At 43.3% G+C, this 24,092-nt stretch overlaps 1 protein-coding gene across 2 annotated transcripts in view; it reads right to left on the reverse strand.

Moving 5' to 3' along the window:
* The window catches only part of LOC140515857 (ligand of Numb protein X 2-like), an 88,015-nt gene extending 82,636 nt beyond the window's left edge, over positions 1-5,379 (reverse strand). Inside the window, exon 1 of one of the 2 annotated variants that reach the window (XM_072626680.1) lies at positions 5,232-5,379. The gene's annotated coding sequence lies outside the window, so the exon portion shown is untranslated. The remainder of the gene's footprint in view (positions 1-5,231) is intronic. The other variant, XM_072626681.1, reaches the window with a different exon arrangement.
* Between the last annotated feature and the right edge of the window lie 18,713 nt (positions 5,380-24,092).

Genomic DNA, 24,092 nt, shown 5'->3' on the forward strand with positions numbered 1-24,092 from the left:
ATGAGTAGCTATGGATTAGCTGTATTCTGTTTGGTACATTCCACTACAATCTTTTTCTCCAAATGGCACCATTATCAGCCCAGTCATCTCAGGGCCATCCTCGACTCCTACCCCTGCCCATACGCACTCACAACATCTCTCATATTCATCTCATTTCTCTCCACTCAGAGGGCCACACTTTCCTCACCTCATACCATTACGACTCAAGCCGACTCCTAGGTGGTCCCCTACCTCAAGGCTCTCTTTCCTAGATCAAGATGTGTGATCCTCTGATGATGACATGATCTCAAGGATTTCGTTCAGCTCTCAGGATGTTTCTGGATTGCCTTCCAACTCTGTCTAGCTTCCATGTTCTAAGGTCTCTCCTAGTTGTAACACTGTGTTTGAAGAACCTAACTGGTTCTGACCAGCCGTGATTCCCCTCTCCCTACTATCCTAGTCATCCATCCCATTCTCCAAGCAAGTGATTTTAGGGCAGCTGTTATGGGGAGTTGTATTTGGCTATAGTCTAGGCTAGTTGTGAGACCATGTTGTGAGGCATGGAAACAGACACAGAGGAAAGAATAAGAAAGGTGAGCAGGATGGACAAAGGATGAAATCATCCAGCCAGGCAGTGCTTTGAAACACTGCCTGCTTCCTCTGAAAACTAAGTGCTAATTGTCAAAAAGATGGACACCTATCTTCTTCGTTCCTGCCCACTTTAATAATCTAAAACCAGCGGCCCTCTAGATCTTCAAGTGTGGCCCTTTGACTTAATCAAAAAATCCAGAAGCTCCTTCCTCAGATCCTCTTCTGTGCCCCTGCTGCCATTTTCCTCTGTTACTCTGTGCTATCTCTCCTCAAAGGGCAGCTAGGTGGCTCAGTGGATAGAACACTAGGCCTGGAGTCAGGAAGACTCATCTTCCTGTGTTCCAATCTGCCTTCAGACACTTTCTAGCTGTGTGACCCTGGCAAAGTCTCTTAATCCCTGTTTGCCTCACTTTCCTCATCTGTAAAACAAGAGAAGGAAATGGCAAACCACTCAAGTATCTTTGCTAAGAAAACCCCAAATGGGATCACAGAGAGTTGGACACAAGTGTACAGACTGAAAAACAACAAAAACAAATCTCTTCCTGGTCATCTTCTCTCTCTACTTTGTATGTTACTTATTTGTAGATGTGCTCCATAATCCCAGTGTGATATACTGGCCTTGGAGTCAGAAAGTTCGAGCTTTCTCTTCGTCTCTGCTTTGGCCTTTATGACTGTGGGCCAATCTCTTCTCCTCTCTGGTCTTATGAACTTTTTGGGAAAAGATATTGCTAGCTGTTTTAATCTAATTAGTTTAGTAATTCTTGGTATTTCATTTTATGCCTTTAGAAACATGATTCTAATAAGAGATCCTAAGCTTTGCAAGACTGCCAAAGGGACACGCATGACAATGGAAGACTCTCTGGTTTAGCGACTTTTTAAGGTCTTTTCCTGGCCTTTGCCCAGGTTTGCCAGGCATCACTCCCATTGGCAGTCAGGCCCATTTCGGAGACACAGAACAAACTCAGCCACCACAGGTAAAGCCCCAAGAAGGGATCAAGTATTCACCTGCCAATTCCAACAGGAAGAGAAAGAGAATGTCCACAGCCCTTGATCCCTATTTTCCCAGGAGGCCTCCATTCTAGAGAAAAGGCTCTGAGATAATAGTATCGGGGAATTCAGAGCTGATCTGAGAGGGGAAACTGAAGCCAAGAGGGCAGTGACTTGAACTGGGTCATACAGCTGGTCAGTGACAGAGAAAACACCCAATCTCAGAGCCTCAGATGGTCCCTCTCCCTTCTGATGCTCAAGACAGCCTGGATATTTTTTTGCCAGATGTTGTGGAAAACAAGAGCTGACTTCCTGCAAGTTTAGGGGAGACCCAAATTGGAGGCAATTTTCATGGTAGCTGCACAAAGGAGAGTGGGCGGGGCTGGGACCCCAAACACCTTGCCCTCTCCAGTCCCTTGAACGCCAAATGTATAGTAACCCCATCACATATCCTTCCCATGAGCAAGAAATTCTGATGGAACTAGTACCAGGGTTCAAGTCTTGAGACCTAGGGCCTCATTTCCCATGTGGCAGCCTGCGGGGAGCAGGTCAGAGGCACTTGCTAAGGCTTCGGTTTCCCCATAAGTAACACAAGTGGTTTAGATGATCAAAGTTGGCTCCCGGTTCAGGTTGGGTGACTCCAGAGAGATCAAGCCTGAAGGCCAAAGTGCTAATCAAGTGTTGCTCTGTAAAAGGTGCTTCCACCTCCTAGAAGAGGCTCTGGAATAATGGTATATGAAGAGGCTCGTTTAAGATGGAAGAATTCTTTCATGTATAAATGAAGAAGAGGAGAGGGACAGAGCAACTGAGGTAGGTAGCAGAGTCTGAGGGATGGGAAGAAAGAAATCACCAAATCAAGAGGGGCAAAGCCTCGGGGTTGTGGCTCAAGAGGAATAAGTTTGGGGGGGGGCGGTGCTGAAGAAGAAGGATGGCCTTGAAAGGAAAAGGAAGAAGAGGAATGGAGAAGGGAGAGGGGAAAGAAGAGAAGAAGAGGGGGAGGAGGAGGAAGAGAATGGAAGGATAGAAGGAGTGAGGAAGGATAGTAGAGAAGGGGAATGGGAGAAAGGGGGGAGGAGAAAAAAGGAAGCTGTGGGGAAAGGGATTCAGAACATTAAAACAGGGACTGTCAAAGCTAGAAGGTACCTTGGATCATGAGCTACTGATTTTGGAAGGCCTAGTTCTGCTAATTATTTTCCATGTGACTTCAAAATAGTTACATTCCCTCTTTGGGTCTCAGTTTGCTCATCAGTAGAATGAGGGGCTTGGACTAAGTCATCTCAAAAGTCCCTTTAAGTTGTAAGTTTACAATCTTCTGGCAACAGGAGCTTAGAGATGGAGAGGGGTGGATTTTAGAGAGTAGAACAGGAAATGACTGAGCTTGAAGAAACTTTGGAAGACAGAGTAGAACAGCAGAACTGGGAGGCACATTTGACCAGAAAATGTCAGAACCAGAAGGGAGCTTAGAACTTTTTGTATTTATTTCACCTGAATGCCTGGTTTAATTAGTGGAAGAAACTCCTAGTAACAATTCAGATGATCAATGGTCTTCTAAAGTCTCAGAGTGTTGTCTGGGGTCATGTTACGTCAAGTGACTTGTCCAAGGTCACACTGTGTTCGAATCCAGGGTTACTGGATTCCAAAGCAGTCTCTTTCTCCACTAAGCCATGCTGGAGAGGAGAAAGGAAATGAAGAACATAGAATGTAGGGGGCTAGAAGGGACCTTAGAATACAGGGGGGTAAAATGGAAAAGGAATTTTAGAACATAGTGTTTTAGAGCTGGATCTTAGAACACAGAACATGGAATGTTAGAGCTGAGAGGAACATAGAACATCTGAGCTGAGAAGTCATGCAATGTCCCAAATGGCTTGTTGTGTTCACCCTTTGTTGCCGAAGAAGACCACGCCATCAGAGAAATGATGACATGATTTGCACTTGACTTTGTTTTGAGTGAGGGAGGGCTGTGCCCACCAGCCTCATTTCTCCTTCAGAGCCATCTGAATCCAGTGACCAGATATTCATCAGGATGACTGGAAATGGTCCAGGATGCCATGGGAGACCTTGGTCCCTTTAGGCCAAGGTCTATTCAGATACTCACTTAGGGTGAGATAATGTCCATTCAGTGAACAGGCCTGTTTAAGAAGCAATCAGGGGATGGCTACTTTAATGAGGCAAAGAAAAATAACTACATCAGACTGGGAGGGAAACAGCAACAGTTACTATTGCTAATCATTCTTAAGCCAGGAGGGTCCAGAAAACAGAAGGGGAAGAGAAGAGAAGGGAAATGAAGGGGAGGGGAGGGGAGAGAAGGGAAGGGATCTACCCAGTAAACCCCAAGTTAACTGGGCTTCCTCTGGTCATCCAAATTTCCCAAATGGAACGGAGCTTAGAACATGGAATACCTCCAGAACATTAGAAGTGGAGAGGATGTTAGATCACTGAATGTCAGAACTAGAAGAGGCATTAGAATATAGAATGTGGAATGAAACAAGGAAGGAGATTAGATGTAATCAAAAAATCAACCAACAAGCATTTCTTAAGACTGCCAGGCAAATGCTAGAAATGGAACACCAAAAATGAAATAGTTCATGAGTTGGAGGAACTTAAGTTCGTCGCGAGAAGAAAACCTATACACGTGGAACCTATACACCTACACTTCACTGAGAGTAGCCATGAATTAGCCATAAACAGCAGGGTAACAGGGCAGTTAAAGAGTGGCTGAGAAACGTGGGTTTGAGGGCTGCCCCTGACCCCCACTGGCTTAGCTGGACGAAGAGCCTGATTTCTCAGCGCCCCAGCCCATTCTAAAATACTTCTCTAACTGTGGCCAAGCTGCACTGGGAGAGGAGTTTTTTTCTAGCGAAAATCCAGCCTGCTTTCGAAGAAATCAGCAAGGTAATGGGTGAGAGGGAGGTGAGACTTGAGCAGCTAGGGAAGTCTTCAAGGGGGAGGTGGGATTGGAGCTGAGCTTTGAAGGACAGTAGGGATTCGGAGAGGCAGAAGTGAGGTGGGGGAGCATTCCAGGAGTGAAGGCCAGCCTGCCTTGCAGAAGGCACCACGAGCTGGAACAAGGATGAACTGAGAAGGAGTCCCAGCTGGAAGGGCATTGGAGAGCCCAGTATGGGCAGCCTGGGAGGACCGCTGAGAAAAAAGAATTGCGGGCTACATCGGGCCTTCGAACCTGGGGGACAGAGCAGCTGAAGCAGGTAGCAGAGGGATGAGAAGGTGCCCGAGGTGGAGAGGAGCGGAGGTGAGGGGGAAGCGAGAAGAGAGAAGATCAAAGCGGATGTGGGACCTGAGAGGGAGAGAGATGAGAAGGAAGGGGAGGTTTGACTGCGCACAGAGTGGAGTTGGAAGATGCCAGGGCCTCGCGCCCAAGTCACCGCTGGAGATAGGGAGTCACTGTGTGACCACAACGCCCCTTGGGGAGCCACACGTGATCAGTGGCCCAAGGCAGGCGAGTGGGCCGGCTGTGTGTGTATGTGCGTGTGTGTGTGTGTGTGTGTGTGTGTGTGTGTGTGTGTGTGTGTGTGCACATGCATGCATCTCTCCTCTGCGTGTGTGTCTCTCGCAATCTCTGGGTATCTCTCTTCCTCAGTGCCCGCCCTGGGGCCAGCGGGAGCTGAGAAGGGAGCGCAGGACAGTGAAGGAGAAGCCTTCCCTGGAGTTTCTCTCACCTGGGTCCCGCTGCGCTCGGACGGAGGGACTCCCTCGGTCTGTTCCGTGGACTCGGCTCCTAGCTTCCCAAGTTTGGGTTGGAGCAGCGGAGTAGGAACTGACGTGTGCAGAGGAAGTCTAGCGGAGGGAGCCAGGTGTCTGGGCAGCTGGCCTCCTCCCGGCCCGCCCCGCTCCGCCCAGACCCGGCCCCTCCCCTCCCTCCCCTCCTATCCCTCCCTGGCCCTGCTCCACCCGGGGCCCCTGGGGCGCCTCCCTCCTGGCCCTCCCGCCCTGTGTCCGCTCTGGTCCCCGACGCCTCCCCCGCCTGCGCCACGTCCTGGGGCTGGCGCCCCTTGGTTCCTTTCGTCCGTCCTTTCTCTTTTCCTTCGCCCCTGCCCTTCCCGGGCCCGGCCCGCCGTCTTCCCCAAGCAGTGGCTACGGGCTGCCGGTCCCCAGTCACGCTCCCCCGATCGCGCTTCGTGGGGACCAGCTTTGGCTGCGCACCCCACATGCCGCGGTTCCCCTGGGAGTGAGGGTGGGGTCCCAGGACGTCAGCACTACATCCTTAGGACCCTTAGAACCTGAGCTCGGGGAAGGACGAGAACCTGAGCCAGTATCTGGTCCAGTTCCTTCACTTTACAAGAGAGGAAACTGAGGCCTAGAAAGGGAAGGGGACTCCCCAAACCTAAGTGTGCAGTGGGAGACCAACAGCAGCTACCAGCACAACAATACAGCCTGTTAGGTTCTCCCCGGCCTCCCCCCACCCCTACGAAGACAGGCATAAAAATGCACTACGGGTAGAGTAGAGGGAACAAAGGAGACTCCTATCTCGACAGCAAGTACAACTAACATTCACGGACTATATGTAGGGCAGAGCAGACTGTGTGTGTGTGGGGGGGGGGGGGGGGAGGGGGAGTGTAAGGACAGAGTGCTACTGCTCAGGAATCAAGAAGAACAGATTCAATTCAGCCCCAGATACTTGCTGATTGTGTGACCTTGGGTATATGACTCAAACTCTGTGCCTCAGTTTTCCCATCTGCAAAATGAAGGAATCAGACTGGATGGGCTCTAAAGTCCCATCTAGCTTTTAAATCCATCTCATGGGGAATTCTCTGGTAACCAATACTTAAGTGTATAGGAGGCATTGTGAACAAATAGCTCTATGCCATTTCTAGAGAGCAATGAAGAAATTCTCAACTGATTAGAACTGTGGAAGTGGCATCATCAGCCTTTACTAGTGAGCTCCCTTGTCACTGGAGATATTCAGGGAAAGCCTGGGTGACTGCTTGTTGGAATATTGTAGGTTGAACTAAAGGCCCTTTGAGGTCCCTTCCAACAGGAAGATTCTCTGATTCTGTTACTTTTCCTCACTAAGCCTTAGTTCCTTTATCTGTAAAATGAAGGATTAATGACCAAGGCCTCTACCCTCTATAAGCTGCCAGGCTCCAGATTGGGGCATATTCCTATCTAGTCTCCAGCTCCTACCTCTGCCTACCTGCCTACCAGAAACAGGACCAAGTCAGAGCGTTTCAATTCCCTGCAGTATGACTTCCATGAATGGCACTCAATCAATTCATCAATAAACATTTATGAAACAAGCCCCTACTATGCACCAGGCAATGTGCTAAGTCCTGGGCATCCAAAAAGAAGCAAAAGACAAGTTCCTTTGCTCAAGGAGCTCACTCATCAGGAAGTGCTGCCTCTAAGGCATTATGTCATCTCTTTAGTGCTCAATCCAAAAGCCTCTCAATCTTCATCCCTCTTGACTCCTGTGCAGTTTGCTATCTTCTCTCCTCCTTCATCCTCTCCTCCTTGGGTTTTTATGATACTACTCTCTCCTGAGTTTCTTCCTACCTCTCTGGCCACTCATCCTCAGGTACCTTTGTTGACTCATCATCCATGACTCTTCCCAACTGTTAAGACTATCACCATCTCTTTTCTTCTCTCTCTCTCTCTCTCTCTCTCTCTCTCTCTCTCTCTCTCTCTCTCTCTCTCTCTCTCTCTCTCTCTCTCTTTCTCTCTCTCTCGCTGTCTCTCTTTCTCTCTCTCTGTCTCTCTACTCTCTGTCTCTCTGTCTCTCTCACTCTGTCTCTCTGTCTCTGTCTCTCTCAGTCGCTGTCTCTCTCTGTCTCTGTCTCTGTCTCTCTCCCTGTCTCTCTCTCTGTCTCTCTCACTCTCTGTCTCTCTCTCTGTCTCTGTCTCTCTGTCTCTGTCTCTATCTCTCTCTGTCTCTCTCACTCTCTGTCTCTGTCTCTGTCTGTCTGTCTGTCTGTCTCTCTCCCTACAAATTCCCCTATTTCTGTTAGGAGTGCTACCATCCTTCTAGTCTCCTAGGCATCATCCTTGACTCATCACACTCCATTGACCCCACACACACACATCCAGACTTGCCAGTTCTACCTGTATGACATTTCTTTCATCAGACCCAACCCTTTTTCTTAACCATCCTCCTATCTATTAGCCACATCCCCTCTCACCAAGACTATTGCCTTGAATCTCTCCTTCCTTGCAGAATCCCTTGCTCCCTTCAGGTCTCCCCTTAAATCTTCCCTCCTTCAAGAAGCCTGTCCCAGTTCCCCCAGTTGCTAACTGCAATGACTTTGTTTTTAATTCCTGTATTTATCTATAAACATGTTATACTCTCTCCTTCCTTCTCCTAGTTCTCCCCCTCCATGTAAGTGATTAAAACTGCTTTCTGCTTGCTTATTTCATTAAATGATTGCCAAGGTGCTTTTTGGCAAACCCTTTTTTGTTCTCCTTGAGACTTCTCTCAGCACCTGGGACCTTCACACCTTGCAGCATCCTTCCACCATGCCGACCTCTTTCTCCATTTGGGGAGCAGACTTCCCAAATTCCCCTCCTCGCTCTACATGTGAATTCTAAGAAGTTCACCTCTATGATCCAGCTTCCCTTTCCCCCTGAAACTGGAGCCTTCTCACCCTTCTCCCATCTTTCCACTATGCCACCCCTACTTGTCCCTTTGTTGTTTTGGAGGCCTTCATTTTGGGAATGGCCCAGACCAGCTCTTCTCCATTTCCCTCCAAGCTGTGCTTCTGACTTGAAGGACTTTGCCAACATGCCCTCACCCAAGTACCTCTTACTTTCCCGATGTCCCCTTTTATATGTTGTCTTTTCCATTACAATGTAAGTTCCTTGGGAACAAGTGTTTTTTCCCCTTATCTTTGTATCTTTGGCACTTAACTTGGTGCCTGGTACACAATAAGTGCTTAATAAATACTTGTCTGGTTCACAGTAAATGCTTAATAAATGCTTGTCTGGTACACAGTAAGTGCTTAATAAATGCTTGTCTGGTACACAGTAAGTGTTTAATATATGTGCATTACCTACCTGTCTCTCAACTTATATGTTCCCTATTCATAAAGAAACATTCAATGCTACCAGCTGAAGTCCTTCTACTTTGACATTCTGTTCTAAAGATCTAAAGATACTAATCTTCAGTGAGTATATCATTCATCTTCATGAACCATTGGTCTGATTGTAGTCACTCCATTGGTCTCAAGAAGTCTAGGGACACAAAGAAAGACTCAACCCTGGGTCTCGTGTAGAGGCAGAGGCCATCCTTGTGAATTGGAGAGTAAATCAGTAGAACACAAGAAATGCCCTCCTCTGGGCCCATGGAGGCTGAAGCATTCTCCCTCTCTCACTAAGGAGCCCCTGAGCTCTGTGTTTATCCTCTCTAATCAGGTTCAGTCCTGAGAAATGGGTGTGGGGGACCAACCCTCTAGAGAGAGAGGTCAGCCTCTTTTTCTTGCACTCTTGGGCTCTGTATACTCAGTACTATGGTAGGTTTAAGGGGCATCTGGCACTGAATGAGGAACCCAGGACCTCCCAAGGTTGCCTTCAAGGCTGGCAACATCTATCTCAGGATCAATGTTCAGTCACTTATGATTAGAGAAAGAAATATAACAGAAGAGGTAGCCAGAGACAGAGGCTCAAGTTCACCTAGCCTAGTTCCTGTTCTAGTTGCCATGTGTGGCCAGTGACCATCCCAGAAAGTTACCTGCAAAGTCTAGTGATTGGGCAGGTCTTCCTGGTTTAGTGGCCAATCCTTTCTGACACAGGTTTAAGACAACTCTTCTCCCCCCCCCATCTCCATGGCAGTGGGGAGTGGTAGTGAAGGAACTCAGGGTTTACTTCTCTTTTACTGTTCAGGGTACCACCATCCTCCCAGTCACGCAGGTTTAAAATCCAGGTATCATCCTCTAATTTCTCCTTGTTCCACCCCATCCAGTCTACTGCCAGGATTTGACAATGTTACCTCTGCAACAACTCATGTATACATTCCCTTCTCTCCTCTGACAAGGAGACCACTCTGGTGCAGGCCCTCATCACCTCACTCCTGGATTATTGCAGTAACTGCTGGTGGGTCTGCCTGCCACAAGGCCCTCCCCACCCTGGCAGGAGTTTCTGGTGGGGTTGCCTGGGACAAGACCCTCCCCAGGCCAGTCCATTCTCTTGCACTCAGTTGCCGAAGTGATCTTCCTAAAATAGAAGTCTGAACATGTCACCCTCCTATTCGATAAACTCCAGTGGCTCTCTGTTACCTCCAAGATCAAATAGAAAACCCTCTATTTGGCATTCAAAGCCCTTCATAGCCCGTCCCTTTCCAGTCTTCTTATATCTTACCCTCCCCCTGCCCCAAACCCGGACCTTATTCCAAAATCCAGTGACATCAACCTCCTGGCTGTCCCTCACACAAGATGTTCCAGCTCCCAGCTTTAGCATTTTCTCTGGCTGTCCATCCTCCAAGACTGGAATGCTCTCTTTCTTCATTCCACCTCTCGATTTTCCTGACTTCTTTCATGATCCAGCTGAAGTCTTTTCTTCTACAGAAAGATTTTCCAATCCCTCTTCTTTCTATTGTTGTTTTCCTATTTCTTTTGTATATTGCTTGTTTTTTACACAGTTGTTTAGATAATGTCTCCCTCATTAGACTGTAAGCTCCAGTGCCTGGTACATAGTAGGTGTTTAATAAATGTATATTGATTAACTGACTGACTACTACATCAAACAAAGTGTTAGATCCTCCAGCACTGAGCCTCTTATATCCCCAGAAGTGGTCAGAATGAAGGGTCAGTACTCCCTGGGCTGTGTTCTGGCCAGAATGAATGGGGGAGGATGCTGTTTATTCTCATTGAAGAAGGGAAGCCTCCACTCTACCCTCTGTATCTAGCCCACCCCAGGTCCAGCTTCAGTCTATCCAGACATCGATTCCAGGCCTACCCAGGACAGGCATATTGCCAGCCTATCCAACTCCCCTCTCATCTAGGGCACAGTGAAATCAAATCAAAATGACCATTGTTCCTGGGAAGCCCCATCTGTCTACTTCCCTATGGCTCCAGTCAGAGTTCTGCCAATTCTGAGGCATTGGACACCCAGAGCAAAGCTCTTTTCCCTGGCCCTAACTCCTTCATACCCATTCATGACAGCTATCTCCTCTGAGGTGCAGGTCCCCATCTAATAACCCCATCCCCCTCTATTGTGCCCTGTAGAACCGGAGTTTGTTTTTTATGGGTCATTCTACAGGTTGTCTCCTATGCCTGGAATACTCTCCTTCCTCATCACCACCTTTTCTAATTCTTAGCTCCCTTCAAAGATCATCTGAAATGCCAAAGTTTCTCCAGTAGTTGGTTCTTTTTCCTCCTCACATCCCTGATTACTGTGCATTTTTGTATGGATCTCTTATTTATCTGTGAACATATTGTATGTACCTTGTAGAATATAAGCTCTTTGAAGGAAGGGTCTGTTTCATTTTTTTATAGCAGATTCTAAATAAGCATTTATTGCTTTTTTGATATCAAGGAAAAGAGGAAGATGTCTGAATGGAGCTCACTGATTGTAGAGTCTGAAATTCCCTTAGCTGGGGAAACTAGTCCCTCCCCCATAATGGTGGGATGTTCTTTTGATACCAAAGGAAGAGGTCAAGTATCTAGATTGATTATAGGTGGTAGTTTAAGCAATCATTATGAATATTCATGAACATAAGCAATCTTTGGTCTGGGGCAGTGGCCAGACAGGATAGTGGATTCTGGCAAAGAACCCCCCTCCCCAAATCCCTGTGGTAATTAGTTATGGAAAACAGACAAAGGGAGGAGGAGTACAGAGTATGTTACTACTGGCTGGTGGATACTTTTGATTTTCTGCTTAATAATGAGCTTGGGAGTTAAGCCAATGTTATGCCCAAACATAAGTGTGTGTATCAATCATGTCCTGGTGGCATATAGTCACAATGTTCTCATCATGACTTTTTCATAGGTCATAGAATTTTAAGTTAGGACTCAATTTCTAAAATATAATTCAGTTTTTAAGTTATGATTCTAAACAAATCACCCTGTTTGGGATTCCATCTTTGACAGAGCGTACATTTTTTGTCTTTCTACTTATTTACTGTATTTTGTGGCTTTTTCCCAGTAGGAACCGTATGCTGAGCAGTGTTAAAAAAGACCTGTCTAGAGGATGAAAGCAAGAGCAGACAGTAGGATAAATACGGAAGCACAGTGTCAGGAGTGCTAAAGTTAATGGCCAACTGGGAGAAAAGGAAAGAACAAGGATTCAGGATTGTTGTTGTTTAAAGTAACTGGGCAGAAAAATAAGATCAAAGAAAAGATGGGTGAGCGGGATGTTGCTCACTGATAATGGTGAGAAGTCTGGGCTGTGCAATAGGTATTTTGTGTCTATTTTCTCTGCTGAGGAGAATCACTTTTGAAATGGAGTGGACAGAACACAAGAGGCTAATATGGATTTCTTTTTTTAATAAGTAAGATGATATTAATAGAGTTCTCACCTGCTCCGTGCATTCAAGTCATCAGGTTCAGATAGACTACATCATCACAGATTGATAAAATGTGTAGATATAGTTGAAAGAAAAAGCGTTGAATGAATGAATTTGCATAAAATTTGGAGGGACAGGAATGAAAAGGGACATAAGAGAGCCAAGAGTTTCCCTCAAAGAACTTCCATTCTAATAAGGAGGAGAGGGGAGGAAGACAGCGTACATAGGGGAGTGGTGACCAGGGAGGGGTATTTTGGTCTAGCAATTCACAAGGATGGAGAGTAAATCCTTTTCTTCTAAGGTGGGAATTGGCTACTCATGTTTGAATGGATGAGTTAATACTAGAAAGGCCGAATGAATTACTGAACGAAAACACAAATGCTTGAATGAATGTGTGTTAGAATTACGTACTGCTTGGTTGACTGCGTGTACAAATGAATGGTTGAATATAAGAATGCGCGATGTCATTCATGGGTACCATACTTGATTATTTGGATGAATGCTTGATTGCCTGAATACATGAATACTGGAATGATGAATGAATGAAAAAAAAGGATTTATTACTATGTATCAGGCACTGTGCTAAGTGCTTAGGATACAAATAGAGAAGAAGATAGTCCCTGCTCTGAAGTACCTCACACTTTAACTGGGGCAACATATGTAAAAGAATTAAACTGTAAGGCAAATGGGAAAGGCTGGAACCTAAGAGTGATGCTTCTGGGCAAATAATAAGACCTAAAAGTACCTGCCTCATGGAGACGAACCTGGAGAGAAAGCTTACGAGTGAAAATGGAAAGGGAATTCTGTGCTCTCTCTGGATAGAGGTCTGCTGTTTTGTCAAGAGAGGAAATAGGGAGGGGGGCATTTACAGGAAGGTTTAAGTGGACTCTGGAGTAAGGGAAAGAACAGCTGGACCTCCTTGGGCACCAGATATGAGTGGAGCCCTCAAGGCATCCCAGGTAGGGATTGGGGCCACCTGCCAGTATGCATATGTACATCAGTGCTGGAATGAATGAATATTTGAACCCATGCTTGAATGAAAGTGTACGAATGTGGTATATGCATGTATACATGAATGAACGGTGATTGGCATTTCTATAGCAAGAATTCCTACACACAAATGGCCCAAATTCAACCAATAAACAGCAGGAATTTGAGGTCCTGTGTAACAAGAGGAGAAAAACTAGGCTTCATAGGTATCACTGAAACTGGGTAGAATTCATGACTGGCCTGTGGCTCTGGATGGCCATACTTTATTCAAAAGAAACAGGACAAGTAAAAAGTTGGGTTGGTGGTGGGGGGAGCATTACATATTAAGAAGGTCTGCTTATGTGAGGAAGTCTAGGTCCCAGAATGGGAAAGCATGGTGGAAAACTTTTGGATAAATACTGATGGAGGAAGGAACAAAAGTAATTTTTTGGAGTACGCTACAGACCACCAGGATGGAAAGAGGAAAGTCAAAGAAGTTTAGGAGGTATCACAAGCCTGACACAGAAACAGGATATACTAGTGATGTGAGACTTTAATCATTCAGACATCTGCTAGAGGTCTCTCCCTCTGTCAAAACCATACCAGCCAGTAACTTCTTTATTTGCCTTAGTGATAACTTCATCCTTCAAGAGGGAAAAGATACAAGTCAAATCAATAGCATTTATTAAACATTTACCGTATGCTTGGCAGGCACTGTGCTAGACGTGGGGAAATTCTATCCTAAGTATGATTCTTACTAACATGGAGGAACTGATTATTAGCATGAAAATGATAAGAATATTGGGGGATGGAAAGAGGAAATGACCACTCCTTCCTTGAATTTTTGATAAAAAAGAGGCAAATTGACCATGTATACTCTAGATTTGGGGAAAGAAAAATTTTTTTAGCTTGTTAGCAAATCAGCTTTTTTAAAAATTTATTTTAAGTTTTCAACATTCATTTCCACAAAATTTTGAGTTCCAAATTTTCTCCCCATCTCTCCCCCCACCCCCAAAATGCCTTGCATTCTGATCGCCCCTTCCACCAATGTACCCTACCTTCTAACACCCCTCCCTTCCCTTATCCCCATCTTGTCCTGCAGGGCAAGATAAATTTCTATACTCCATTACCTGTATTCCTTATTTCCCAGTTGTATGCAAAAACAATTCTCAACATTTGTTCCTAAAAGTTTGGGTTCCAACTTCTCTTCCTTCCTCCCTCTCCACTCATCCCCACTGAGAAGGTAAGCAATTCAATATAGGCTATATATGTGTAGTTTTGCATAGTCATGCCGTGTAAGACTATATTTCCCTCCATACTATCCTGCCTCCCATTTCTTCTATTCTCTCTTTTGTCCTTGTCTCTCCCCAAGAGTGTTTATTTCTAATTGCTCCTTCCTCCCATTTGCCCTCCCTTCCATCATCCCTCCCACCCTGCTTATCCCTTTCTCCCCTACTTTCCCGTAGTGTGAGATAGATTTTCATACCAAATTGAGTGTGCATGTTATTCCTTCCTTGAGTCAAATGTGATGAGAGTAAGCTTCACTTTTTTCCTCTCACCTCCCCCTTTTTCCCCTCCATTGGAAAAGCTTTTTCTTGCCTCTTCTATGAGAGATAATTTGTCCCCATTCTATTTCTCCCTTTCTCCTCCCAATATATTCCTCTCTCACCCCTTAATTTTGTTTTTTTAGATATGGTTCCTTCCTATTCAACTGTGCTCTCTGTCTCTCTGTGTGTGTGTGTATGTGTGTGTGTGTGTGTGTGTGTGTGTGTGTGTGTGTGTGTGTGTGTGTGTGAGCGTATAATCCCTCTAACTACCAAGATACTGAGAAAACTTCCAAGAGTTACAAATATTATCTGGGAAAGAAAATTTCCAAGGATTCATAAGTAGGATTCCATGGACTAAAATTCTCTGTGAAGGATGAAAAAACTCAAGAATGAAATTCTGTAAACTCAAAAGGAATCAATTTCAACAGGTAAGAAAAATAGGGGTTGCTTGCAAAACTCAATGTGGATGTGCAGGAAACTTCCCAGACAATTTATACTTGAAAAAGACACGTGCAGAAGCTGGAAGAAAAGCCAGGTAACAGAGGATCAATGGAAGAACATGTATCGGTCCTGTAAAAACAGGATCAGAAGTGCTTATGGCCAGAATGAGCTCACTGAGAACAGAAAAAAAAAAAAAAAAGGAGGGGTCTGTGTTGTTTTTAAATTAAGCTACATTTGGGGAAAGGGAAGGACCAAAGAAGAATTAGGACCACTGCTTAGGGTGAATGTGATGATGAGAACAAATAAAAGAGAGAGAGAAGTCTGTAATAAAAGAGAGAAGGCAGAGTCAGTTCTTAGTCTGTTTCTATCTTCTGTGCCACGGGGAAAGACATTTTCACTGGGAACGACAACACAGAGCTAACACTCAAGATAAGTAAAGAGATAGTAAGGGGGCCCCTAGCTATCCTTGAGTCTTTTAAAAAAATTTTACTTTTCCAATTACATACATCTTTTTAATTTTTCAAAATATTTTGCCTTCCAAACTCTCTTCCTACCTTCCCTTCCTCCCTCTTTGAAAAGGCAAACAATTTGATATAGCTTATACATGGGCAGACGTGTAAAATATATTTTCATACCAGTCATCTTGTGAAATAAAACACAGACCAAAAAACTCTCAAGAAAAATAAAGTTAAAAAAGTATGTTTGATCTGCATTCACACTCCATCAGTTCTCTTGAGGAGGATAGCAGTTCTCATCCTAAGTCCTTCAGAATTGCCTTGGATCTTTGTATTGCTTAGGACAGCTGAGTCATTCATAGTTGATCATCATATAATATTACTGTTACTATGTACACCATTCTCCTGGTTTTGCTCCCTTCACTTTGCATCAGTTCATGTAAGTCTTTCCAGATTTTTCTGAAAACATCCTGCTTGTTATTTTTTATAGCACAGTAGTACTCCATCATAATCACATAACCACAGCTTGTCAGTCATTCCCCAGTTGACGTGGTTGCCACCACAAAAAGAGCTTCTATAAATATTTTTGTACATACTGTTCCTTTTCATTTTCCTTTGATCTCTTTGGGTACAGACCGACCAGAATGGTTGGACTCATTAACAATTCCAATGGTACATTAATATCTCAATTTTATCATGTCCTCTCCAGTATTTGTCATTTACTTTCTTTGTCATATTAGCTAATATGATAGGTTTGAGGTGGTACCTCAGAGTTATTTTAATTTGCATTTCTCTAAGCAATAGTGATTTAGAGCATTTTTTCACATGACTATAGATAACTTTGATTTCATTATCAGAAAACTGCTTGTTCATGTCCTTTGACCATTTATCAAGTGGGGAATAACTTGCATTTTTATAAATTTGACTCAGTTCTCTATATATTTGAAAAATGAGGCTTTTACCAGAGAAACTTGCTGTGAATTTTTTCACAGTTATGATTACTGCATATTTCCCTCCATTCTATTCCCCCTCCCATTTATCCTCCTTTTTTCTACTTTCACTCTGTCCCTCCTCAAGAGAATTTGCTTCTGACCATTGCCTCCCTTAATCTGCTCTCTCTTCCATCAGTCCTTCCTTTCTCTTATCCCCCTCCCCCCATATTTCCCTGTAGGATAAGATAGATTTCTATTCCTAACTAAGTGTATATATTATTCCCTCTTGGAGACAATTCCAGTGAGGGTACGGTTCAAGCATTGTTCAACACCCTTCCCCTACCTTCCCCTTCACTGTAAAAGTTTTTCCTCACTTCTTTTATGTGAGAAAATTTACCTCATTCTATCTCTCCCTTCCCTTGTCTCCAGTGCATCCCTCTTTTTCACTCTTCCATTTTATTTAGATATTGTCTCATCATAGTCAACTCACATCCATGTCCTCTGCCTATGTATACTAAATCGTAGTTACTAAATAGTAATTTTTTCTCTTTTACCCAGGAACCCTGAGGGTCTTCCCCTCCCAGTTTGATTTTTTTTTGATTAAAGGGATCATTCCTTGAGTAACTTAAAGAAGCCTATTCATTGAATGGGTGTATCTCACTCAAACTGAGAATGTGATAAGACGTAGCCTGAAAGGGCCAGGGTCTCACATTACATCCTGAGCCATCTCTAGTTGTCCTGATGAATATCAGGCCATTGGACCCAGATGGCTCAGGAGAAAAAAATGAGGTTATGGACCTTTCCCAGCCCTCCCTCTCTCAAATTAAAGCCAACTGCAAGTCATAACATCATCTTGATACCATGATCCTCTTGATATCATGGTCCTCTTCAAGACTGAAGGACAAGCACAACAACTATGTATAATCCTTCTAACTGCACTAATTATGAGAAAGTTCTTAGGAATTACAAGTATCATCTTCCCATGTAGAAATGGACACAGTCTAACTTTATTGAATCCCTTATGATTTTCTTCCCTGTTTACGTTTTTATGCTCCTCCTGAGTCTTGTATTTGAAGGTCAAATTTTCTATTCAGCTCTGGTCTTTTCATCAGGAATATTTGAAAGGCCTCTATTTCACTGAATATCAATTTTTTTTCCTCTTGAAGGATTATACTTAGTTTTGCTAGGTAAGTGATTCTTGATATTTAAAAATAAATTCCAATAACCATATTTCAATATAATTGGTTTTCTTTGTAATCCATGTATATGAAAACATAATTTTGAGAAGGGGTCCACAGGCTTTGCTAGACTGCCAAAGGGGTCTGGACAAGCAGAGTTGTGCTGGTAAATGTTTAACAACTGGCTCTCTGGAAAGCAGGATACACTTTTCAGTTTAATCTGCATTATTAACATTTTCTCCATCACTTTCTCAAGTCTAGATGAGGGGGGGAGGAAATCATGACCAAATGCAGACCAAATGCATCTTTTTTTTGTACAGTCGAGGCTTTTACATTTTTAAATAAGCTTTTAGTATATCTAAAAATATGAAAACTGTTCTGAGCTCTAGGTCAATCCAAAAATAGGTAGTAGGTAGGTTTTAGTCCCAGGCTGTCATTTGCTGTTCCCTATTCTAGATTATCAAAGAAACAATCAAGCCCTGATTTGTAAGGTTTGCTGATTACCAAGGTACAAATGCTTCCACTGACATTCCTGAGAACATGAGATAATAAAAATTAAGAATTTGGGGGCTAATTCAGTATCAGATTGAATTTAATAAGTTGAAATTAATTTGGGATAAGTAGAAAGTTTCATAAACTGGCTTCCACAAATCAGTTTCACAAGTACAGAATGGGTTGGAGCCAATATGGTGGATTAGGGGCAGTATGAAAAGGTAAACATGAAAGAGTTATGATAACAGTCTCAATAAGTTAAACTTCACATTTCTGCATGGGAAGATGATACATACAACTCCTAAGAACTTTCTCATTACTAGGCCAGTATGAAGATGTTTACATAGACAGAAGCCATGGGTGTGAGTCTGTTATGTTGGAATGATCTTCAAAAACAATGGAGGGGTAAGAAAGAGGGTTGCACTGGGAGAAGAGGAAAGAGACAGGTAAAATGTGTTACATTTTCTCATATAAAAGAGGTGTGAGAGCTTTTGCAATGGAGAGAAATATGGAGGAGGTGGAGGTAATAAGAGAAAGAGAGGGGGCATCATAAAAGAGAGGGTGGATTAAGGGAGAATTCTGAGAAGGGGTAGGAGACAGAAGGAGACAGAGAGAGAGAGAGAGAGAGAGAGAGAGAGAGAGAGAGAGAGAGAGAGAGAGAGAGAGAGAGAGAGAGAGAGAGAAAGAAAGAAAGATAATGGGATGAAGGGAAGTGCAGTTACTGATCATAACTGTGAATATGAATGGGGTGAACTCATTCATAAAATGGAAGCATATAACAGAATGAATTAGGAACCAGAATCCAACTATATATTGTTAAAAAAGATTCACTTGAAACAGAAAGACATACACACAGAGTTAAAGGGCTGGATCTGAATCTAATTACACTTCAGCTGAAGTAAAAAAAGACAGGGATAGCAGTCATGATCTCAGATAAAGCAAAAGCAAAAATTCTGTTGTTCAGTCATGTCTGACTCTACATGACCCCATATAAAGTTTTCTTGCATAGCTATAAGAGGGGTTTGCCATTTCCTTCTCCAGCTCACTTTATAAACAAGGAAACTGAGGCAAATAGGATGTGCCCAGGGTCACAGCTGGTAAGTGTCTGAGTCCAGATTTGAACTCACAAAGATGAGTCTTCCTGATTCCAGACCTGGCCCTCTATCCATTGTACTACCTAGCTGCCTCAAAGCAATGCCAGACCTAATTAAAAGAGAATCAGGGAAACTACATTTTGCTTACAGGTACTATAAGCAATGAAGTAATATCAAAAAATTTTACAGCATGTTACTCTGATAAAGGCTTTATTTTTCAAACATCTATTGAGTACAGAACTGAATTAAATTCTTTCTCCTATTGGTAAGTGATTAAAGGGTATGAACAGGCAGTTTTCAGAAGAAGAAGTAAAGCTGTCTATAGTCATATGAAAAAAATGCTCTAAATCACTTTTAATTAGAGAAAGGCAAATTTTAAAAACTCTGAGGTACCACCTCCTGTCAGAAATGACAAATGTTGGAGGGGATGAGTGAAAATGGGTGCACTAATACACTGCTGATGGAGTAGTGAACTGATCTAACCATTCTAGAGAACAATTTGAAACTAGGCCCAAAGAGTTATAAAACTGTGCATATCCTTTGACCCAGCAATACCACTACTAGGTCTGTGTCCCAAAGACATCAAAGAAAAAGAGAGAGGACCAGGGTGGAGCTAAGATGGTGGAGTAGAAAGACACACATACGCAAGGTCTCCCCACACAGCCCATAAAATACCTGTAGGGAGGGACTCTCAACAAATTTTGGAGCAGCAGAAGTGGAGAACAACAGAGTGGAAGAGATTTCCATCCCAGGGTGACCTGAAAGGCCTATGGGAAATGTCTGTTGCACCAGAGGCGGAGCGAGCCCAGCCTAGCCTTGGCAGCGTGGCTCCCCAACAGCCCTCAAGGGTGGAATTTCCTGTTTCGGAATCCCCAGTCCCAGCAGCAGCTTCAAAAATCCCTCAACCCACAGGCGCCAAAGGTCAGTAATGGGGCTTTTTCAGTTGGCCAGGAAGGGAGAAGGGCCTTCCCATAGCTCCAGCAGCAGGCAGCTGCCTCAGAAGCTACATGGCAGGTGCAGCAGCCGCATACATTTTTGGAACATAAAAACCCTGGGGGCATTGAAGAGCTGATTCTTGCCTCTGTCCTGTGTGGAAGCCCTGGGCAAGCTGGTCTTTGTCTCACACTAAATGGTGGCCCTGCCCATACAGCTTATCTGAAAATCAGCCCCCAGTGCTGACTTGGGAACTGGAGGCCAGGTGGCTGTGGAGAGGTAACTGCTAAAATTCTGGGCACAAAAATCCCTCTCTGCATCCAGACCAGTACACGTTTGATCGTGCCACCTTGGAGGAACTGAGATCTCACAGATTCTCAACGTATACTCTACTTTTGACAAAGGAACCAAAAGTCAAGTAACTGTTTGGGAAAAATGCCCCAAAAAGGAAAAAAAATAAGACTATGGAAAGGTTACTTTCTTGGTGAACAGATATCTTCTTCCATCCTTTCAGATGAGGAAGAACAATGCTTACCATCAGGGAAAGACATAAAAGTCAAGGCTTCTGTATCCCAAACATCCAAAATAAATATTCAATGGGCTCAGGCGATGGAAGAGCTCAAAAAGGATTTTGAAAATCAAGTAAGAGAGGTGGAGGAAAAATTGGGAAGGGAAATGAGAGAGACGCAAGAAAAGCATGAAAAGCAGGTCCACACCTTGCTAAAGGAGACCCAAAAAAATGCTGAAGAAAATAACATCTTGAAAAATAGACTAACTCAATTGGCAAAAGAGGTTCAAAAAGCCAATGAGGAGAAGAATGCTTTAAAAAGCAGAATTAGCCAAATGGAAAAGGAGGTTCAAAAGCTCATTGAAGAAAATAGTTCTTTAAATATTAGAATGGAATAGATGGAGGTTAATGACTTTATGAGAAATCACAAAACAAAACCAAAAGAATGAAAAAATGGAAGATAATGTGAAATATCTCATTGGAAAAACAACTGACCTGGAAAATAGATCCAGGAGAGACAATCTAAAAATTATGGGACTACCTGAAAGCCATGATCAAAAAAAGAGCCTAGACATCATCTTTCATGAAATTATCAAGGAGAACTGCCCTGATATTCTAGAACCAGGGGGCAAAATAAATATTGAAAGAATCCACCAATCACCGCCTGAAAGAGATCCTAAAAGAGAAACTCCTAGGAACATTGTGGCCAAATTCCAGAGTTCCCAGGTCAAGGAGAAAATATTGCAAGCAGCTAGAAAGAAACAATTCAAGTATTGTGGAAATACAATCAGGATAACACAAGATCTAGCAGCTTCTATATTAAGGGATAGAAGGGCATGGAATATGATATTCCAGAAATCAAAGGAACTAGGACTAAAACCAAGAATCACCTACCCAGCAAAACTGAGTATAATACTTCAGGGGAAAAAATGGTCTTTCAATGAAATAGAGGACTTTGAAGCATTCTTGATGAAAAGACCAGAACTGAAAAGAAAATGTGACTTTCAAACACAAGAATTAAGAGAAGCGTGAAAAGGTAAACAGCAAAGAGAAGTCTTAAGGGACTTACTAAAGTTGAACTGTTTACATTCCTACATGGAAAGACAATATTTGTAACTCTTGAAACTTTTTTCAGTATCTGGGTAGTTGGTGGGATTACACACACACACACACACACACACACACACACACACACACACAGAGAGAGAGACAGAGAGCACAGGGTGGATTGAATAGGATGGGATCATATCTTAAAATAATGAAATTAAACAGTGAGAGAGAAATATATTGGGAGGAGAAAGAGAGAAATGGAATGGGACAAATTAACTCTCATAAAAGAGGCAAGTAAAAGACTTTTCAGTGGAGGGAAAAAGGGGGGAGGTGAGAGAAAAAACATGAAGCTTACTCTCATCACATGTAACTAAAGGAAGGAATAAAATGCCCACTCATTTTGGTATGAAAACCTATCTTACAATACAGGATAGTGGGGGAGAAGGGGATAAGCAGGGCGGGGGGGGGGGGATAATGCAAGGGAGGGCAGTGGGAGGAGGGGGCAATCTTGGGGAGGGATAGGATCAAAAGAGAGAATAGAAGAAACGGACGGGCAGGGTAGGATGGAGGGAAATATAGTTAGCCTTACACAACACGACTATTATGGACGTCATTTGCAAAACTACACAGATATGACCTATATTGAATTGCTTGCCTTCCCAAAGGGAATGGGTGGGGAGGGAGGGATGAAGAGAAGCTGGAACTCAAAGTTTTAGGAACAACTGTTGAGTATTGTTCTTGCAACTAGAAAATAAGAAATACAGGTAATGGGTTATAGAAATTTATCTTGCCCTTCAGGACAAAAGAGAAGATGGGGATAAGGGAAGGGAGGGATGTTAGAAGGGAGGATAGATTGGTGATAGGGGTAATTAGAATGCTTGGTGTTTTGGAGTGGGGAAAGGGAGAAATGGGGAGTATATTTGGAAACCAAAATTTTGTGGAAATGAATATTGAAAACTTAAATAAATAAATTTAAATACAAAAAAAGAGAGGACCTATACATGCAAAAATATTTATAGCAACTCTTTCCTGATGGCAAAGAACTGGAAATAGAGGGGATGCCCATTAAAATTGGGGAATGACTGAACAAGTCTGTGGCCTATGATTATGATGGAATACTATCATGCTAATAAGAAATGACAAGGAGGGTGGCTTCAGAAAATCATGGCAAGACCTATATGAACTGATGCAAAGTGAAGTGGAAAGAACCTGGAGATCATCATGCACAGCAGTGTTGTAAGGATGATTAAGAGTGAAAGACTTGATTACTCTGATCAATATGATATGTTCAGTTGTTTCTGTCATGTCTGACTCTTCATGACCCCATTTGGGGTTTTCTTGGCAAAGATACTGGAATGGTTTGTCATTTCCTTCTCTAGCTCATTTTACAGATGAGGAAATTGAGGCAAACAGGATGAAATGACTTGTCCAGGGTCACACAGCTAAGAGGTGTCTGAGGCTGGATTTCAATTCATCTTTCTGACTCCAGACCCAGCACTCTATCTACTGCAGCACCTATCTGCTGCAATCAACATAAAGATCCAAGACAGTTCCAAAGGACTCATGATGAAAAAATACTATTCACCCCTTGAGAGAGGACTGATGAACTCTGAGTGCAAACTGAAGTATAATTTTCTCTCTTTTTCTTGCTTTTTAAAAAATGTGATTAATATGGAAATATACATAGTTTCATATATATGGTTGATATCATATCACTGCTCTTCTCAGTGGGTGGGGGGGTGGGAGGGAGGGAGAGAGTTTGAAATTAAAAATGCAAAAGGGAAAGAATGTTAAAAATAAGTAAATAATACTTTTTAAAAAGTCTATGATGGATAGGCCCAAGAAACAGAAAAATAGGGAAACTGGAGAAATGAGAGCAAAAGAGAGGGGGAAAGTAGGAAGGAAGAAAGAAAGAAAGTTCTCATCTTTAATTAAGAAAATAAAACAAAATACCACAACTACAGTATGAGGAGCCTGGATCGGTGGGAGCTAGTCCGAAAAAAAATCAGAGGGCTTTTGATGGGCTCTTAATCTGAGTTACCAATGCTTGGGGTCAGCCCCAAATGCTAATACAACTTCAGACTCCATTAGGAGCACTCCTTGTACAGCTTCCAGGAATAGGTGAATAATAATTTTACTGTACTCTGCTCCAGTCAGACAACAATTGAGAGTGCTGAGTTCAGTTCTGAACTCCCCACTTAGGAAGGACATTGAATGAAGGGGAGAGAGGACCTTGAGTCCATGTCATATTAAGGAATGGTTGAAGGAACCCGAGAATGTTTAGGAGGGAGAAGAGAAGGTTGGGGAAGGGACATGTTAGCTTTCTTGAAATATCTGAAGTGCTCTATGTTGGAAGATGGATCCAACTCAATCCGAGATGGATTTGTGAAACCCCAGAGGGCAGAGCTAAGAACATTAGGTGGGATGTCAGGAAAAATGTTTTTGTATCTTAGAGCCAGAGCTGGAAGGGTTCTCAGAGCCCAATCTTC

Source organism: Notamacropus eugenii, chromosome X, assembly GCF_028372415.1.
Source record: "Notamacropus eugenii isolate mMacEug1 chromosome X, mMacEug1.pri_v2, whole genome shotgun sequence".
Classification (NCBI taxonomy): Eukaryota; Metazoa; Chordata; class Mammalia; order Diprotodontia; family Macropodidae; genus Notamacropus; species Notamacropus eugenii.